General features: G+C 42.0%; 1 long non-coding RNA gene across 1 annotated transcript in view; it reads left to right on the plus strand.

Moving 5' to 3' along the window:
• The first annotated feature begins 282 nt into the window (after positions 1-282).
• Positions 283-19,472, plus strand: part of LOC145714869 (uncharacterized) — a 43,900-nt gene continuing 24,710 nt past the window's right edge. Inside the window, exons 1-2 of the long non-coding RNA XR_014137020.1 lie at positions 283-311; positions 2,171-2,302. This is a non-coding gene — a long non-coding RNA (uncharacterized LOC145714869). The remainder of the gene's footprint in view (positions 312-2,170; positions 2,303-19,472) is intronic.

The raw sequence follows: 19,472 nt of genomic DNA on the forward strand, positions 1-19,472 counted from the left end.
CTGTCAGTCTGTAACTCATGGAGAATATGTTACCCCCAACAGTTAACGGTTGACCTTACACTGATTTCCTGCTAGGTCCTCACAGATACAAGGATGCCCCAATAACACGTGTCACTGGCAAAGCTGTTGATCTCTAGGGCATTTTTTTTAGTGCATTATATTTTTAATTCCTCTGCCACTGCATGATACTGGTTTGCATTTTTATTTCTCAGGTGAAGACTTGCAAATCAATCAGAGCATTAAGTGGATCTCCAGAAGTTTCACAGCAATTTAGAAATGAAGCCAAGATTTAATACCAGCCTGCTTAAAAAGTATGTATTCGACAGGAAGTGAAGGTTTCATGTGATTTATTTATTTTTTGGTATCACGTTATCTAAATGGTTGCGATACATAATGAAAACACTGCCTTTACACAACAGGAGAAGTCAAACATTTCTATAAAATATATATTTTTTAACTTTAAAAAATGTCCTTCAAAATATCCATCATCATATGGGCACTCAGTTAAGCATCTGACTCTTGATTTCAAGCCCCACGTGGGGATCTGCACTGACAGTGTGGTCCCTGCTTGGGATAAGTACATTTATTGTGACTTATAAACCTGAGAAACCCACCCACAATTATACCTTTGCATGTAACAAAAAGAAATGTATTTATGTATGTATGCATTATACTTACATATATGTTTAAATATCACTTCTTTTTAATGTTTATTTATTTTGAGAGAGAGCAAGCACAAACAGGGCAGGGACAGAGAGAGGGAGAGACAACGCCAAGCTCGAGCACAGCCTTGAACCCATGAACCGTGAGTTCGTGACCTGAGCTGAGATCAAGAGTTGGACGCTTAACCAGTTGAGCCAGCCAGGGGCCCCTAAATATCACATTTTTAATTTAATTTTTTTTAACGTTTATTTATTTTCTTTTTTGAGACAGAGAGAGACAGAGCATGAACGGGGGAGGGTCAGAGAGAGGGAGACACAGAATCTGAAACAGGCTCCAGGCTCTGAGCTGTCAGCACAGAGCCTGACGCGGGGTTCAAACTCACGGACTGTGAGATCACAACCTGAGCCGAAGTCAGCCGCCCAACTGACTGAGCCACCCAGGTGCCCCTAAATATCACATTTTTATAACCATTGTCACAGTTGCAAGTTGTGGAGGCTTTGATCATATTATAATTCAAGATGAATTATATCTATATAATATATATATTTATGTGTATATATATTACAAATTATTAACATCACATATTACATATTACATAATACAAATATATTATGTATATATTTGTATATATTATATAAATTACTTATATAGTATATATACATGCCATAAAACCTTGGTTTGCGAGAATAATTCGCTCCAAAAACATGCTTGTAATCCAAAGCACTTGTGTATCAAAGCGAATTTCAAGAACATTGGCTCAGTTGTAATCACGTGACATTGGGCATCACGTACCACTCGTTAATGCGAGACATCTCTCGTTCATCAAGTTAAAATGTATTAGAAATGTTTGCTCATCTTGTGGAACACTCGCAGAACAAGTCACTCACAATCCAAGGTTTTACTGTATATATAAATGATAAATACATATGAATATGTAGGTGCTGCTTGTAATTTACTTTGTATCTGCTGACATTTAATATTCTTTAGTATGATCATAAGCAACACAGAGCAAGACAAGTTCACCCACCTTAAAAATACTACCAAATGGGGACGCCTGGTGGCTCAGCCTGTTAAGCGTCCCACTTTGGCTCAGGTCACGGTCTCACACTTTGTGAGTTTGAACGACGTGTTGGACTCTGTGCTGAAAGCTCAGAGCCTGCTTGGGATTCTCTCTCTCTCTCTCTCTCTCTCTCTCTCTCTCTCTCTCAAAAATAAACATTAAAAAAAAAACTACCAAGTGTCTGTGTGAACTCTGACATCCATCCTCTCTGAGGACATCCCTGTGTCTGGCCATGTGCTGACAGCTCAGAGCCTGGAGCCCGTTTTGGATCCTGTGTCTCCCTCTCTCTCTGCCCTTCTCTCGTTCATGCTCTGTCTCTCTCTCTCTCTCTCTCTCTCTCAAAAATAATTAAATATTAAAATAAACAAATAAAATAAACACTTGTCACCTACCGAGAGCATTTGCTACAGGACCACACCGTATCACTATCCCCCCATTGTCATCCAGGGTGCCATGTCGATGATGCACGCCGTGCAACACAGATGGGAAAAATCCTCATGCAACTTAACAACATGCTCACGTTTTCCTGTAGTTCTGCCGAAACACAACTTTGTGAGAGCTCCCTCCGTTACCGCCAAGGTAAATGACACCTGCTACAAAAGCATAGCTCCCATGTCCGCAAAGTCTCTGGTAGCCTTGAACGTCTGATTCTCCTTCTGGAAACATCCCGTACAGACTAGAGTATAGGCGGGTGGCGTGCGTCTTTTCCTTGGGTTTTTGGGTTTTTGTTGTCATTGGGAGCATGCTACAATGAGCTGGTGTTCCCGGAGCTGTATCTGTAGGAATTCTTGGAGGGTTGCATTTGAAATATGTGCTGCTCAACAAAAATACTGTTTCTACCAAACTCCCGGAGGACCAACCAATTTAGAATTATTTCTTTTTATTTCTTTTTTATTTTTTTAAATGTTTATTTGTTTTTGAGAGAGAGAGAGAGAAAAAGACAATACAAGCTGGGGAGGAACAGAGAGAGAGACACACACACAATCCGAAGCAGGCTCCAGACTTAGCTACAAACACAGAGTCCCACACGGGGCTCAAACTCACGAGCCACGAGATCGTGACCTAAGGTGAAATCAAGAGTTAGACGCTCAACCTCCTGATCTGTAAAGACCATCATCCACTTTTTTTTTTACTAATGACAACCTTCGTCTCTCAGGAGTGGCTGGAAACGCTCCCTTCTGGCTTTCATATTTGGGGAACACTTCTTCGTGTCCTCCTCAAGGCACTCGGGGGTCATTTTTTCCTTCTCTGTCAAAGTTTACAATAATAACTTACAGTGTGGAACATGGCGTTTTGTGACCATTTTTCCTGCATCTCTTTAAAAACTTCCAGACTTTTGAGGGCAGGAGGTTGGGAACCCTGACCCAAGCCAGAGGAGGTACATGCCCATCACACTCAAGATGAACACACAATCCAAAGAGAAAGCTCATAGGCCAATGGTCCATGTTGCTGCAATTTATATTTTCGCTCTAATACATACCCAGTTTTAATATAGGATCCATCTTGATTAACAGACTCAATGTGTATTCTCAAATGTATAATAAAATAGAAAGAAAAGCCATAAACTGTGCCAAAAATTGATATGCCATCAAGCCCGGTGGCTCCGGGCATTAAAAAAAAAAAAAAAAAACTAAATCATGAATATTTCTTATTCAATTCTCTTGGGCTGAGCAATGCATAACCAGCTTCTCTACAGATTAGATAAAAAAAAAAACCATTGGATGGATATACTGAATTCAGCTAAAACATTATATTCTAATGCATGTGCCATTTGAGATATATCTTACTCTTTTTATACAGAGTGAGTCCCTGCCTTTTATTATTTTTTTAATAACATCAGAATTCCGTGGCCACAAATCAACTCGTGAGACCATAAGCAAGTTACTGAACTATTACTATTTTTTAAATTTATTTTGAGTGTGGAGGAGATTTAAGAATATTCACAGGCTGGTTCAGAACTACATTCAAATAAGCCATCAGTGAAGGCTGGGCGGATAAGACAAGCTCTCAGTGCTTCGTCTGTACACCTTCAACTTGTCAGAATACTTGAATACCCTTTCCTTTCATAATAAACTGTCCCAAAGGTCATGGAGCAGGATAAAAAAAAAAAAAAAAAAAAAAAAAACACGTGATAAATGTTCTCATCTTTTGCATTGCAATGGAAAGTATTCACTGAGCTTCACGAAGACTGAAAACTTAGCCCATGGCTTTTATACTGAATTTCTGGTCTCCTGTTTTTGTTATTGACATTTGATAATGGCAAAGAGAATAGCATTGATACCATTTACCTTAAGATGTTCCATTAGCAGATACACCCACGGAATTAGCTTTGTAGAGCCCTGTCCCCACGCACTGTGAGGGCTCCCTGACTGTCACATCCTCTCTGGAGGGAATCAGGTGCTTTCCAAAGGACATGCGTTTTTCCAGTTAGGCGTTTAGGGGGTCGGTGTCCTTTTAGAAGCTCCCCCCAATCTCAGAATGTGGCGTGTTTATTTACAGTGACACTCTCACAGTTAAGTCGCACCCTCGTGTTTAGTGAGTGGCGAACATTTTCACAGAGTGACCCAGTGTCTTTGGAGAAACAACCCCAAAGAGTCGGGAAATTTAAGTCGGGTGGTACAATAGCAGACACTGAGCGTGTCAGGTTCATGGGGAATGTAGCAACAGCAAGGAAACAGCAGGTGCTGGGGATATGCTGGGTCAGAGTTTGCACAGACACGACCCTGTCGGTTCTGTTCTAACTTGATTAGAAAACCCTTAATCAAATACTGACAAGCAAGGTCCTTAAAGCAAAACGCTGACTTCAATATACGGGGTAACCTCTCCTACAATAGCCAGTGAGAAGACCCTTTCTTGTTATGGAAAAAAAGTGTATTATTCTTTTTTGCTTTGACTAAAATTTGCATGGGTGATAACGCTATTTCTTGTGCCCACATCTCCGGGTACCTGTTCCTTTGCCATTTGCAAGATTTTCCCCGGGCTGTCAGAATACCTGGAAGGATTCTCTAGCAAGGATAGCAAAGAGGCTATGTCCAGAATGAGAAAAGCGACTCTATAAAGAGAGCACAACAGACACATTTAGAATACGGAGGTGTAGAGGGTATATACTGTTTTCAGAAATCAGTTTCTATTTCTGATGAATGACCTCCCTGTTCCCCAGATGGATGCGTATGTAGTTTAGGTTACCCGTTAGGGCTCAGATAATTCTCCTGACCTCTCTGATCTTTTTTTAAAAATGTTTATTTGTTTACCTTGAGGGGGGTGGAAAGGCAGAGAGAGGGAGAGAGAGAATCCCAAGCAGACTCCCTGCTGTCAGCGCAAACCCTGACGCGGGGCTCAGTCCCACGACCGTGAGTCCAAGTCAAGAGTTAATGGGTCAACCCACTGAGCCACCCCGGTGCCCGCTCAGTCTGTCTTCTCTCATCTTGATTCTTAACGTAATCCATTCTGAAAGAGAATGGGAACTGGCATCAGTTTTCCTTTTGTGTTTCATTCCCGAGTTCTCCCGGTAAAGGTAGACATAATTATGAGGGGCAGGCATATGAGGACATAGTTTTTTAATCCTAGGAATTGGCTAAGATAAAGTGGGCCCCTCAGGCCATTCAAAAGACTAAGGCAAATCAAACGGAAGTAGATCGTTTGTGGGGAAATACAACGATGCCTTTGGGTCAGGCTCTACGCAGTGTTCTCTCTTGAATGGAAGCCTCCGAACGTGGAAAGAAGCCTTCCTGATGTTTCCATTTTCCATGAGCCACCACTTAACCTTATTAATATTCCCTTATAATCTCTGTGGAGCTGGTCTTTTGAAGTAATTTATATTATTAATTATTCCCTTCGGATACTTTCTGAGATCAAGAAAGGTGTCAGGATATTGTCGACAATGACCACCTACTTTCTATATGTGTTACTCTGCTGTGGCTACTATAAGAGAAACCGTGGACCCGGGGGCTTATGAACAAGGGACACTTACTTCTTACAGTTCTGGAGGCTGGGTGTCCATGATCAAGGCACCTGCAGATGGAGTTTCTGCTGAGGGCCTTGCTTCCGGGTTCATGGATGGCATCATCTCACTGCATCGTCATATGATGGAAAGGGCGGGGGGCTTCCCGGAGTCTCTTCTAAAAGGACACCTGATCCCACCATGGGGACTCCACCCTAAAGTGGAAGGAATCCCGCCCCACTGCCTAACACCATCACCTTGGGGGTTAGGATGCCAACATATGAATTTTGGGGAGGGGGACACAGGCATTCAAATACAGATATTTACCAACATATATTTACCATGTACCCACTACTTGGGTAGGTAGAGACTGTTACACAAGGTCTCTGTGCTCACTGACTTTATATTTGAGGTTGATTCTCGGTAAACAATAAGGAAAACACACAGACGTTGGAAATCACCATACACAGCATGACTTTAATAAGCAGGATGAGGGGTCCGTAAGTGGAAGGAGAAGGTATATGCAGGGGTCACTGGTGATCATGGGTCTGTCCATGTGAGCTACACACTCACCTCACTAGCCATACAACAGGTGTAGACACCAAGCAGGTTCAAGGCTAAATTTGCATCCATTGTACCATGGGAGCATTTGAGCTGAGAATGCAGACCCCTCCAGGCCCCTTAAGAGAAACACCGTCAATCATCTGAACTAGTCAGTTCTCTCTTCACAGGTGCCTCCAAGTAAGTGACTATTTATTCCCTCAGCTGATGGATATCAATGAATCCAGAGACACCACCCCCATACGGCCCCAGTGTCAAACATATTCCATCATGACTTCCAGAGAAAAATCGTATGCAGGGACAAAGTCGCAAGGGAGATCCAAAGAAGCCCATCTTTCTAGAGCCTTCAAGAGGCCAAGGTGCTCCCACGTTTCCATGGCTGCAGGGACACAGGAGTAGTTGTGAGTTCAGCTAGTCACGCGCTCCTTCTGGCATATGGACCTACCTCCTGCCCACCGAGAATTTCCTTCAGACCAGACAACTTTCTCATCAGCCAACAAATCCACCATACTCTCTGGGAAGGGTGAAGAAATGATACTCCCAAGATTTATTATAGAGCATTACTTATATAATTTGTTGGACAAAAAAAAAAAGAAAAGAAAAAGAAAAAGGAACAATGATAGAGACAGTCTCCCTGGACTTCCTTTCTTTCTTTCTTTCTTTCTTTCTTTCTTTCTTTCTTTTTTTTTCTTTTTTTACTTTTATGATTTTTACTTTAAAAGTCATTTCGAAGACATCCCCTTAGGTACAATAGGATATTCTTTATTTTATTACAAGCAAAAGAATCAACTTTAATTCACTTCCCTAGAGATTTTCCAACTTCTATAAAGATGATAAGGTGCACAATAAAATTTAACTGACTTCTAGAAAATCTACTATTAGGAATTTCATTTGAAATCATCTTGAACTTTTTAAAGGCTCTTTTTTTTGATGTAGTCGGATGCTCCTCCTTCTTCAGAAGGAAGAAGGCTTCAGACTATGACAGATTTTCCAGAAAGGCCTTTAATTTGGTGCCTCAGGCTTCTATCATGAAAATAAACATGTGATGTGAAACAGAGGAGCTTATTTTGATTTTGTTGACACTAAGTTACAAAATAACAAGGACTCGATTGTGGATTTTAACAAGGCCATTAACATGATAAGAAAGCTTGCTGTTAAACCACAAGGACAATTCGGGTCAAAACTTACAGTTTTCCAAATGTTTACTAAAGTTCTTCAGCAACTTCTTTCTGCAACTATGGCAACAAGAAAACAAAAGTCTATGAATGCCATTTTCCAGGATGTGCCCTGAAAATGTTTATAGTAAATGTGCTTCCACATAAATTACTCAATGAACTAGACATAAAATGTAATTCTGTTATGTTATTAAAAAGTATGTCAGAAGGACCAACATTGGGCACATAATTCAATCCAATGCCTAAAACCTATGCCCTTCATGTTTTTAAAATAAATATTTGATGCTTTTGTATTTTTCTTTTTAAAGACTTTTTTGGTTTTTTTTTTAATGTTTATTTTTGAGAGACAGTGAACAGGAACATGGTGGGGGGGGGGGGCGGGGGCGGGGACAAGGATCCAAAGTGAGCTCTGCTCTGACAGCAGAGAGCCCCGTGCGAGATTCGAACTCACGTACTGTGCAATGATGACCTGAACCGAAGTTGGATACTCAACCAACTGAGCCACCCAGGTGCCCCTAAAAGACTTTATTTTTTAGAACAGGTTTAGTTTCATGGCACAGTTGACAAGAAGAGACAAAGAAGTCCCATACACCCGCTGTCCCCCACAAATGCACAGCCTCCCCCGTTATCCACGTCAATCAAAGTAGGACATTTATGACAACTAATGAGCTCACAGTGCCATGTTCTCATCCTGTAAAGTCCATAGTACACATTTGGGTGCATTCTTGGTGTTGGACCTCCTGACTTTGACCAGGTATCTACTGTAGCTTATCATACAGAATAGTTTCACTGCCCTAAAAAATCCCCCGTGCTCCGAATATTCATCCCTCCGTCTGCCCCAACCCCACAGTGCATATACTGGTTCTGTTTCTCCAGGGAACCCTAACACAATGGTTCATTCTTTTCTCCTAATTATGGAGGAAACACTGTTAGATAAATCTGTAAATTCAGTTTGACCAAGATCAGACGGGTAAAAGAAGAAAGGAAAAAGGAAGAGAAAGGTTTTCTGCCCCCTGGGATCAAGAACAGGAACAAATGTGGCTGATCAGCCATACAAATGTCCAGCACCCATCACCCCACAGGCAAAATTATCTCACTGGTATGGTGGACCCTTGAGGAGCTGACAGCTGAAGAAGTTCTTGCTGAGAAGTGAGCTGCATGGCACCACATGGCGTCATCTACCTGTGGGTTGACCAGTTGTACAAAAGAGTTCCACAGAGTACATTGGTCTCCCCCAAAAAGCCAAGAAGAGACCAGGTGTAAGGTGTTAGGGGGGGTCATCTGTGTCTCCCTGAGTCAGTGGTTAGGTTGAGCTCACATCATGTAATCGAGTCACCAAACCCATCACCTTGAGATGCATTCTGGACTCTGGAGCCTGGGAAGCTGCAGCCTCTCCTGAAGAGAAATACCCCTGCAGCAAGGCAAGCCAAATCCACCCTTTTGTAAAGAAAAATCAGTGACCCCTTCTAGGGGCCACAAAAGAAGACATCAGTCAGATAAGATCAGACCCCTCTTTTCAGGGGACAAACTCAGTGGGCAGAATAATGGCAGACGGGTTTCATCAAGCTCAGTTGTATGACTTAGGAAGAGTGAAAAACGGAAGTACCCCTCTAACGGGTTGTAACTCGTTGGATGCTGCTGCATAAACACCATCTGAGTCCCTTCTCTCCTCCCTTGTCTCCTTCATTTCTTCCTTTTTCTCTACATGTATGCGACGTGCAGTAGACACATTCTTCTTGTAAAGCTTTCAGTTGAAAATGGAACTCAAAGGACGAGCAAAAAAGATATCTGCCCTTGAGGACTTCATACTCTGTTGCAGAACCCTGACTGGCAAAGTAGAATCACGATGGGGCTCCACGATGGCTGGTCTTCCCAGGAATGGACACGAGAAAGGAAGAACTTCTTCAACAAGATACTCAGTGCTCTTAAGGACAAGCTACTACCATGACGTGGCTGGTAGTGGTAGTACCTCACATGAAGTGACCCAAATCGGAGTATGAATATTAAATACATTTCAAAATTAGAGCAGGCATTGAAAGATATTCCTTTCGTGGCCCAGTTGGATTTGCTTAACTCATTTGATATACGGCACCATGTGGCAACCCGCAACAGCAAGGTCTCAAATAGAATTTCTAAATGTTAGATCAAAGGAGAGTGAATGGAGAAACAAAAAAGGATCCCACAACTTGATTTGTAAGACATCTGCCGAATGTTGGGAGGCTCAAGTCTGGCCGCAGGTGGCTATGCACCAAGAATGAGATGGGAGATCTCAGGGATCCTGTTTCCACAAGACGTCCAGCGCCTCAGTCTCCCCACTGCCCGTTGGATGGTGCACACCGCATATCCACGGCAAGGTGCACAATGCATTGCAGGATGGATCAAGCAGTAGAGCGCGAGTTATTCTTTTTATGGGATACATAATCTTAACCAGCAAGACCAGATAACAGGCAGGCACTCATGAGTGATACCAGAATGCATTTGTAAAGAAGCACAACTCACATCAAATTATTATCGCGCTGGGTGTAGCCATATACAAAGGAGCTGATGTTGGTTTTGAACCCCCTTTGGAGATTCATGCGTGACATTTACAAAATTGCGTGAAAAATGCCAACCTTTATTCTAGAATTGGAATGACTATATTTCAGTGGGCATGTGTCCCTAAAATGTAAGCACTCTTCAAATGTGCAGACAAAACTCCCTTACTACGTTGGTGGATGGTTTATATGGCAGGATGCTTTACCGATGTCCTCATCTTTGTGGTTTTCTCAGTCCTCCCCTCTTCCTACCCAAGGTTTGAATGGTGGCGCTTTCCAGGAACCAGATCCTAGTTGTCCTCAGGCTCATTTAGGGGACTTTTTGTTTTTGTTTTGTTTTTTGGTAACAAAGCTCCCTCAGAAATTTTAAAGAGAGATTTGCCTTTCTTACCTAGAAGTTTCTTGAACCCATAAATTCCAAACAGAGCAGTTCCTCAGAAAGTTAAACATGGACTTTCCATATGACTTAGCTTGACTCCGTATGACATCCCCCGCCTTCATACATACCCAAACCAGTTGAAAGCCAGGACTCAACACACGTTTGTACACCAATGTCCACTGCAGCATTAGTCACAGTGCCCCACAAGTAGAAGCAGGGTAAAAGTTCAGCAGATGAAGGGAGAAGTATATGCAGTAGAATGGGGCACAAACATACAATTGGGTTTTAAAAAGGCAGGAAGTGCCGCCATGCTACAACATGGATAACTTTGAGGTCGTTATGCTGGGTGAAATAGGTTTGTCACAAAAAGACAAGTTCTGTATGACTGCACTTATATAGAACGTACAGGGTCCCATTCATAGGGACGGAAAGTGGAGGATGGCTCTCAGCATCTGGGAGAGGGGGCTGAGGACTTAGCATTTAATAAGGTGAGAGCTTCAGTGTGGGGAGATGGAAAAGTTCTGCAGACAGACGGTGGGCATGGTTGCCCAACAATGGAGTGTATTTAATGCCGGGAAACTGTACACTTAAAAATGGTTAAAAGGACACATTTTAGGGGCACCTGGTTGGCTCAGTTGGTTAAGCATCCAACTTCGGCTCAGGTCATGATCTCACGATTCATGAGTTCGAGCCCTGCATTGGGCTCTGTGCTGACAGCTCAGAGCCTGGAGCCTACTTCGGATTCTGTGTCTCCCTCTTTCTCTGCCCCTCCCCTGCTCACACTCTGTCTCTGTCTTTCAAAAATAAATAAATGTTAAAATGGTACATTTTATATACATACCCTCGAAACACATATAATGGAGGCCAGCAGAGAGAGAGAGAGAGAGTCCCAAGAACAGTTGTATTGAAGGCAGGATCCCCATGGAATGGGAATGTAAGAAGGGGTGCTGTGTCTCTGGAACCCAGTGATTCCCAATGCTAGTGTCCCTGAGGCAAGAGTGAGTCCACAGATGGACGTGGCTGGAGGCCTGGCCCAAACGTGCTGAATCCTGACACAATCTGACTGACCTTCCTGACTTTCACGTGAACCATTGGTGCAGATCTGGGAAGCAGCCAGGGTTCCAGCATCAATCACAAGAAAGTTGCAAGGGTGCAGACTGATGCAGGGGGACTCTACCACTGTGTTGGGGCCCCACGTGGCCTCCTAGCTGCTCACAGATGCCCGCTGTCCCTGGTGCCTCAATGCCCACCCTCCAGTGACTAATCAGTTTATTACTGCTTCACATGGAGGAAGTCAGGATGATATATGCTTCATTTCCAAGGTTAAATTACATTAAAGTCATGTAGGGATTCAGACTGGACACACGGCATTTAGTGGGCAATCTCTGTGCCCTCCTCCCCAGGTCCTGACAACTTCTTGTCTCCATGCATTGGTCTCTGACTTCATAACCTACACCACCACGAACAGAGAGCTATTTTCCTCTCTCCATAGTTCCCAGAGGCTAAAATAGAAATATGTGAACATCCATGAAGCCAGGAATTTCAATTACTGCATGTGGAGGGGCAGAGAGAGAGAGGGAGAGAATCCCAACCAAGCTCCGTGCTGTCAGCACAGAGCCCAATGCGAAGCTGGAACTCAACAAACCGAGATCGTGACCTGAGGCAAAACCAAGAGTTGGATGCTTAACCGACTGAGCCACCAAGGTGGCCCTTGAATGTATTTTTCCACCAAGGCCCCCAGGTGTACTTTTTCATGTTTAAAATGGAAGAGGAGACATCCTTCAAATTTGCATGTTTATTCTCAGAATAGCACAGACAGTGTAGTTCGGTCTATGCTCTCAAGAACTATTCCTGGCTGCATAAATGAAAGAAATGTCAACCTTATATGTACTAGTTCCTATCATACAAAACCATCTATACCCCTCTGAGAATTTGTGCTGCCTTAATATTCGGATGCACCGTGAATATAGGCTGATGGTTCTCAGGACTATGTAAGCTAGCATTTGTTTAAAAAGGAGAAGCTATGAAGATAATCTCTCCAAGACATCTTTAAGAAAGCCATTCGTACAAACAGATCATAAGAATGCAGTGGACTAAATGATGGCACAGGAAGAACTTGGGATGAAGGCTTTGGTACAAGATGGAAAAGCTAATTGTGAAGTGTTCCTGCTTTTAAAAAAGGTGGTTATGGGGTAATGATTTTGCATTCAACATGAAGATTTTCTTCATTTCATTTCAATTATTTTTCTCTTTAGCCAAAGCCAGTCCGTGGGCTAGCGAAGAAAAGCGAAATGCCACGTAGCATGTACACACAATGAAAAATGAGGCAATAAACCTTAGAGAAAATACATTTCAAAGAGGTAATTCATAATCCCAATTAACAAACATACGGGAACAAGACTGCGTCTGCGTCTAATTTTAGTAGGAGAGGCAGGAAAATTTTCAAAGTGAACACAGTATCATTGTCTGAAGCATTCTCCACAAAGAAACTATAAATTCAGCGCGAAGCAGTCTTGTTGATAAAATAGGAGTCATTTTCACGTCATCATATAATTTATGGAACATTTTCGCACACGTAAGTTTCTTGGATCAAAAGTCTTTCTGAAGGAAGGAGGCCATGGGCATTATCTCTATTCTGCAGAAAACTAACAGAGGCTCATAAATACTGAAACTTGTCAAATTCACACACACACACACACACACACACACACACACACACACCCACACCGTCATTTTAGGCTATCTACATACACGGTTGCTCTTCCGAGGCCTTTAAATGCGATAATCTGCATCTAGGCATGGATTTGAGTTCATCGAAGGTAGTTTTTCTCTTCATATTTTTCCTACTATTGTCTTTTTTAAGATGCCATTTCTTCGTTGTATTGAAGTATAATTAACATACAATTTTATATTAATTCCAGATGTACAACATATCGATTCAACAATTCCATACATTACCCAGGGCTCCTCTCACTAAGTATAGAGTATTCCTCAGTCACCCAACAACGTATTACAGTATTATTGACTCTATTGCCCATGCTGTGCTTTTCATGTCCATGGTTATTTATTTTCTAGCTCTTGATCTCTTTTCCGTATTTCACCCATCCAACTACCCACCTCTGTCTGGCAACCAGCAATTTCTTCTCTGTATTTGGGAGTCTGTTTTGTGTGTGCATCTGTTTTGTTTCTGAGATTCCACGTGTGAGTGAAATCACATGGTATTTGTCTTTCTCTGACTGTCTTATTTCAGTTAACAGAATAGTCTACAGCTCCATCCATGTTGTTGCAAATGGCAAGAGTTCATTCTTGTGTATGGCTGAGTAATATTCCATTGTGTATATGTACCACGTGTTCCGTATGCATTCATCTTAGTGATGACACTTGGGCTGCTTCCCTAATTTGACCGTGGTAAATAATGCTGCAATAAACACAGGGGTGCCTGTATCTTTTTGAATTCGTATTTTTGTTTTCTCTGGGTAAATAAACCCTAGAATTAATAGGATCATATGGTATTTCTAGTTCTAAATTTTTGAGGAACCTCCATACCGTTTTCCACGGTGGCTGTACCAAAGTACGCAGAAGACACGTGACATGGCACTTTTATAGCAACGTGGCACTGATGTCATCGTAAGACTTGATTACACATGAGGGTTATTTTATTTCCCACTTACTCACCTCCAAAGTGAGTTGAGCTAACAGTACAGTTAGCACTCAAGAGTGGCTTGGGGTCTGAAGGCAAAAAGACAGGGTCTCCGCTTCTGTTTCTACAAAGGCAGTCCATCTAGTTCAAACATTAACCCAAAACACATGAGGTGCAATTGGAAAAAAATCATTCAGCAGAATGACCCCTGCATGGCACGCTGTATCACTCAGGACGTCGTAAACGTAAGTGTGAATGTGCCCACCATCCCCTTGACATCTTCCTAAATGCAGATCCTGCTTCAATGCCTGAGAGTCTGGCATGAAGTTCACCCCCAGGAAATTGTCGTGTTGCTCATCCAAGAACCATTCTCTGAGGCACAAAAACCTAGATTTTGGGGTTCTTAAGGGTTTTATGGTCACAGCCAGGCACGCCTGTGGGTTTCCACCTGTCAAGATGCAGCCATTTGAACACGTTGGCATCTTACCCAGTGTACGCACTTGACAAGAATCCTATCAGGTTTTTATCAGCTTTTTTGAGATGTAATTCGTATACCATAGAATGTGCTGTTGAAAATGTACAAGCCAGGGGCACCTGGGTGGCTTAGTCGGTTAATGATCATGATCAGGTCATGATCTCATGGTTTGTGGGTTCCTGCCCCACATCAGGCATTGTGCTGACAACTCGGAACCTGGAGCCCGCTTCAGATTCTGTGTCTCCCCCTCTCTCTGCCCCTCCCCTGCTCATGCTCACTCTCTCTCTCTCTCAAAAAATAAACATTAAAAAAATAAAAAGAAAATGTACAAGCCAGTGTGTGTGTGTGTGTGTGTGTGTGTGTGTGTGTGTGTGTGTGTGTTTGTGTTTTAGTATATTGAGTTGTCCAAGCATCTCCACTGCCTATCCCAGATCATTTTCATCACCACAAAGGGCACTTTTTCACACATGGCTAGTCCTTCCTGATTTCCACGTCTCCAGTTGGGAACCACCCATCTACATTCTGTCTCTATGGATGTGCATATTCAAGGCAGTTCATATAAATGGACTCCTACATTGCGTCTTTGATGACTGGCTCCTTTCACTTGGCAGAATGTTTCCTTTGCCATGTTTTAAATATGCAGTATCATGGATACTTCCAATCAGGATGCTAGAAAAATACCCCTGCTGTAATCGACGATGTGTGTAATTCCCAGAGAATGTGTGCATCCTGGAAACAGATATTTCTTATGTTGACCTTCTGGACTAAAATCACACTCCCTCGAACCTAAGTGTTGATAGATGCTCATGTACATCACAGTTTCAAACGCAGATTCCAAGAATATCATGTTTTAGCATCTACCCAGCAACGAACCAACAGAGACCAAGACCAAAGTACATTTCAGGTTTTCTAACCAAATTCCAGATGTCTTTTTTTCTCTCCTTCTCGTATGTTCTGACTTGTCTCTGTTTTCCGATTAAACACAGCAAAAGCATTTCTGTGTTTGTTTTCCCCCGAATTGCTTAATAATCCAGGAACAGCTAGGAATGTTATGAATCACTTTGGTGCATCAATTACTCTGTCCTGTCCTCCCAATGCTGCTTCAGACAGACATACTGACAAAATCTAGAAGAAGGTATCGGTTGAGTCGTGGATTCTCTCAGAGTAATACTGTCTGCTTTTTAATAACGTGCAGTTTTCTTTCAGCACTATGCCAATCCTCAAACTACGATTTTGCATGAAAATTACTTGATTTAAAAAAAAAAAGAAGTGTTGAGTTCATTAACACTAAGTGCTGGGAATTCAGCTAAATAATTCTTTCTCTAACTAAGCTCGACAGCCCAGCACAAAACGCAAAACCAACAATTTTCCTTTAAAGATCAATACTTTATCAAGGTTTATTACAGTGAGGAAATATTCCTTCTTCGATGGCTTTTCATCCTCTTTCTATCAATAACACCATTCTCCACTTCTGGTAATAGCTTGCCATGGATCATTAGATAAATGCCTTTTTAATAAAGAGAATCCAGGTGTACTGGTAAAATGCTATGATTGAGTATCTTTAATCTCTCGGCTTCATTAGGCAGGGACAGGCTATCACGCTCTTTTCTTATTCATTCGGCTCGAGCTGCCAACCTTTCCCTGTGGCTATTAATGATGACAGCTCATTCATTACTTTATGAGAATAGAGAAACATTTCCATCTTCATTCTACGTATTTCTCCATCCTCCAAGACTGGCAATTTAGAAACCCGCTTCCGTACCCCCAGAACCCACTGCCTCCACTGCCTTCCCTAGCAGCCACTGCCAATATCACCATCCAAATGCAGAGTTGAGAGTCACTGGTTCAATTGGTTCTGAATATTTTTTCCCCCCCAGTTGATGTAGGTGTCACACACACGCACACACACACACACACGGAAATCAAGGCGTTGATTATGATTCGAAGGACATCAAATGACAATAGCACCACGCTTCTTTCCTTCTGACAAGGCATCTGGTAGGGATAATGCTCACTCTGCAAAGGAGAACCCATTACCCAGACCAGCGGGCTCTTGACAGGACCTGAGAAATCACTCAGGTCCGGAATCACAGCTACAGGACAAGTAGAGGGAAGACTCTTCTATTTCCATTCATTTATTTTTTTAATGTTTTATTTTATTTTCTGAGAGAGAGAGCACAAGTGGGGTGGGGACAGAGAGAGAGGGAGACAGAGGATCCAAAGCAGGCTCCGGGCTGACAGCAGTGAGCCCAACGCGGGGCTTGAACTCACCAAGCACAAGATCATGACCTGAGCCAAAGTCGGACGCTCAACTGAGTCACTCAGGACCCCTTCATTCATTTTGAACAAGGAGTAAGACCCCTCCTCTCTTTTAACCACATGGAGGAAGATGGGCGGTTTGGGGAAGATTATTTTTACTATGCTGGGAAGACTGCCATTACTCTACTTGTGGTCTACCACTCAGATTTATAGATTTAGAACAGGAAAGGCCGAGGATAATTCTAAGCTTGGGATTTTTCCGGGCAGCCAGGTAACGAAGGAGTCAGAGAGTGGACAGAAGCTGCCGGCAAGTTGTACCTGCCTGAGAATGGAATTGGCAACCATGAAGCCTTTCAACAGGTGAATGCAACAGGATATCATTCAGGGATACAAGGAAATAAGCTGTCAACCCAGGGAAAGACATGGAGAAAACTTAAATGCATGCTCATAAGTGAAAGAAGTCCATCTGAAAAGGCTCCCTATGCTATGATTTCAGCTCTATGACGTTTTAGGAGAAGGCAAAACCATGGAGTCAGTAAAAAAAAAAAATCAGTGGTTGCCGGAGACTTGGGGGCGGGGAATGAGCAGACAAAACGCAGGAAATTTTTAGGGCAGTGAAACTATTTTGTATGAGTCTGTAATGGCAGACACACGTCATTATGCATTTGTCCAAACCCAGAGTGCCCAAAACAAAGATAGAGCCAGTAATGCAAACTATAACCCTTTATTAATAATATTCGTATTTTTCATTGATTGTCATAAATGTAGCACACTAGTGCCAGATGTTATTAATAGGGCAGATTGTGTAAGCAGGGAGAGGGGTTCGTGGGAACTCTGTACTTCCAATTTCTAAAAAAATAAACCCGTTACTTTTTAAAGGGTTTGGTTGTCCCAAGAACGGTGACGTTTGCAACCATTTTGCAATGGGTTGTGGCCTCGGGAAGGAGCTTAAAGAAAATCACTTTGCCCGAATTCCACGTGAAAATGGCATGATGATAGGTGATGCATTGGTTTTGTTCTCCTGAGATCTGGGCGACCGTCCAAAGAGCATCTACGATATAAGTTAAGCATAGATTTTATTAAGGGTGGAGAGAAAAGCGCACGGTCTTTGAAGTGAAGGAAATAAGAAACTGAGTTATGACATAGCGATGCATTGTAGACAAAGACAGAACGGTGTTGTTAACGTTGGGTATGCTCAAGATGCACGTACATGTCTACGTATGAGAGAGAAGGCACACGTCACGGTGAGTCCAGACCCGTGTTGGCATTTGTGATTGTTTAAAATAGACTGTAGGAGTTGCCTGGGTTTCTGAATATCTTTTGAGTCACAGTGGGGTTCAGAAGTTAGTTCATTTCCCTCTGCAATCTCTACCTTCTAGAAAGTGATAAAATCACAGTGTCTTCTCTATCAATTAAGAGGCACGTACATATTATTCTATTTGCTGATCTGAGCTTTGTTGTGATTTTGGAGAATTAGTATTCCCAAGAGTTGTTCGACACCGGGGGACTGACAGGATTTTGTCTGCATGGGCCAATGGGAGCCTCAGTGGGTGATATACTACCGAGGAAAACACAAAAGGAACAGAATACATGTCGCTGTCGTGTGCAGAGAATATATATTTCTTTCCAGCAGTTTTCCTTGCCAAATACAAAAACACATCATTTTAGAACATGCCTGTTAATATATACAAATCACACGTATCTTTAGATGTGGGCCAATCCAACAAGAGTAGAATCATGCAGAGCTCAGTGATGTCCTAGCTTCACCGACTGCTTTCTCGGCCATCTCGTTGGGATGGTCTGATTCTGGTACCGGGGGCAGTGTGCGTGGGAGACGGGTTTGTGCGATGCCGTATATGAAAGAACTTTAAAGCACTAAAACCTGTAACTTATTGTAAATGTGTACTTATGTAAATTAGTATATACTGTCATAATTATAGACACACATCACGTAGATACTGTTATAACATATATTCAATACATATAACATGATGTTATAATGATTATTTATTTCTTTATTTTTAAGTTTATTTATTTATTTGGAGGGAGACAGAGAGCAAGTGGGGGAGGGGCAGAGAGAGAAAAAGAGACAGAGAATACCAAGCAGGCTCCACACTAGCAAAACAGAACCCAATGCGGGGGGTTCGAGCTCAGGAAGTGAGAGATCATGACCTGAGCTGAAATCAAGAGATAGACACTTAAGTGACTGACCCACCCAGGTGTGCCTATAACCATTATTTAATATAATCATATTACACATAATATGTGTTTATCATTTATTAAACATTACATTATCTAAACATAGCAAGTAAATTAACATACTTCTATCCTATGTATTAGTTGTATGTATGTAAGAGATATATTACATATATAATATATATTATACACATGTCTATGTACATTATATATAATACATACACACATACTATATATAAATATGTAATACATATATATTACATACATGTTATATATTATAGACACATTGTATATAAGTAAATCAATTTAAATATAAGGGTCTTCATAAAAACTCTTCAACTGCAGTTTCCTTGAAACCTTATTCTTTTTTTTTTTAAGTTTTTTATTTATTTTGAGAGGCTGAGACAAGGTGAGGGAGGGGCAGAGAGAGAGAAAGAAAGAGAGACGGAGAGAGAGAGAATCCCAAGCAGGCTCCACACTGTCAGCCCAGAGTCCTACATGGGGCCTTTTCCTGCTACATTGGAGAACCCATCTTTATGAAAAACGTATCTTTTCCTCTTTTGGCCTCTTCCTCCTCTTTCAGTGATCAT

This window comes from Panthera onca, chromosome Y (assembly GCF_046562875.1).
Source record: "Panthera onca isolate mPanOnc1 chromosome Y, mPanOnc1 haplotype 2, whole genome shotgun sequence".
In the NCBI taxonomy this organism is placed as follows: domain Eukaryota; kingdom Metazoa; phylum Chordata; class Mammalia; order Carnivora; family Felidae; genus Panthera; species Panthera onca.